At 31.2% G+C, this 1,755-nt stretch overlaps 1 non-coding gene across 1 annotated transcript; it reads left to right on the top strand.

Annotated features, from left to right (window-relative positions):
• The first annotated feature begins 205 nt into the window (after positions 1 to 205).
• Positions 206 to 312, top strand: LOC121212841 (small nucleolar RNA R71). Its single transcript, XR_005908214.1, has one exon. It is a non-coding gene; the product is annotated as a small nucleolar RNA R71 (small nucleolar RNA).
• Positions 313 to 1,755: the final 1,443 nt, after the last annotated feature.

The raw sequence follows: 1,755 nt of genomic DNA on the forward strand, positions 1-1,755 counted from the left end.
ATCAATATCAAAAACTTTGGCTACCTTGATAGGTTTTACTCTTGTAACTTTACACTGATAATTATTCAGTGCCATCTCCTCATTAAATTTTTGAGCTACCTTAGGTGTTTTGTTATTTAAAGTTTCACCAACTGCTGCATCAATCATTTTTCTAGTTGAAGGGTTCAAATCATTGTAAAAAGTTTGAAGTTGGAGCCACAAAAGTAACCCCTGGTGAGGACACCTTCTCAACAAATCCCTGAATCTCTCCCATGTATCCTAAAGAGTCTCAATATCAAACTGAACAAAGGAAGATATGTCATTCCTCAACTTAGCTATTTTAGCTGGTGGAAAATATTTTAACAAAAAATTTTCAATTATCTACGCCTAAGTAGTCATAGAACCTTGTGGTAAAAAGTTTAACCACTGTTTTGCCTTGTTACTCAATGAGAATGGGAACAAACATAAGTGTATGGCGTCATCAATAACACCATTAATCTTGAAAGTATTGCAAATCTCCAGAAAGTTAGCCAAATGAGCATATGGATTTTCATCTTGCAAACCATCAAACTGAACATATTTTGCACCATTTGAATTGTGCTCAGCTTGACCTCAAAGTTATTTTCATTAAAAATTGGCCTAAGAATACTCGATTCAGCCCCAATAAGAGTGAGCTTAACATAATTATACATAGTATGAGGGGTAGGACCTATAGGAGGTAGCTAATTATTTTGATTATAACCCATCTCCATAGTATTGTTCTTTTCCTCATGATTGTCTACTGTACTCTATTGATTTTTCCCAGCTTCTCTAACCTCTCTACGATTTCTGTAAGTAGTTCTTTCAATCTCACTATAAAAAGTTATTGGTTCCAACGGGTTTCCTCTAGTCATAAAACAAAACAATAAACCAAAACAACCTGTCAAAATCAAACAAAAGAAAATACAAAAATATAAAATTTAATTAAACAAAAAAATAAAAGTAAAATAAAAAATGGCTAAATTAATAGAAATAAAGTTTTCCTAATATTTAAGTCCTCAACAACGGCACCAAAAACTTGGTGTCCATGAAACAAACTAAAAATATGACAAAGGCACTTCTATCGATAAATAGTATAACTATGGTGAGCAAAGATATCGTTCCCATGAGGACTAAAAGTACTAGTAATTACCGTCTTTCTATTATCTAACCGACAAATTGAAGTGATTGAATTAAACTAAAATTAACTAAATCAATTAACTAAGAACTCAACAAAGAATAGATCAGGAAAATAATAGAATAATAACCAAGAAGGGAAACAAAACCCAGGAAAGAATCCACCTAGACTGCATCTATCATTATCAATCTGAATTAAACAATTTATTCACTTAATATATTGATCCGTAAAAATCCCTAAATTATGCTAATATCTCTCTTCAAAACTAAGAGCAACTGACTACAGGTTGATTAATTGAAATTTATTTCTAATTAAGACCCCTATTATCGTATTAACTCGATTTATGGATTCCCTTATTAGATTTGACTCTAATCCGATAGATTTATGTCCTCCTATTTCTAGGATTGCATGCAATTCCATTCAATTATGCTAAATCTACTCTTAAACAAGGTCTATTCCTCCTCTGAATTAAGCACATCGAACATTAATTAATAATCCGAAAATATTAAATCAAGAATTAAGTACACATAATTGAGAACAAGATTCAAGTATTTATTATGTAAAATAAAAATCAAAAGATAGAATTCATCACAGGGTTCATCTCCCCTAGGTATTTAGAA

Source organism: Gossypium hirsutum, chromosome A13, assembly GCF_007990345.1.
Source record: "Gossypium hirsutum isolate 1008001.06 chromosome A13, Gossypium_hirsutum_v2.1, whole genome shotgun sequence".
Lineage (NCBI taxonomy): Eukaryota > Viridiplantae > Streptophyta > Magnoliopsida > Malvales > Malvaceae > Gossypium > Gossypium hirsutum.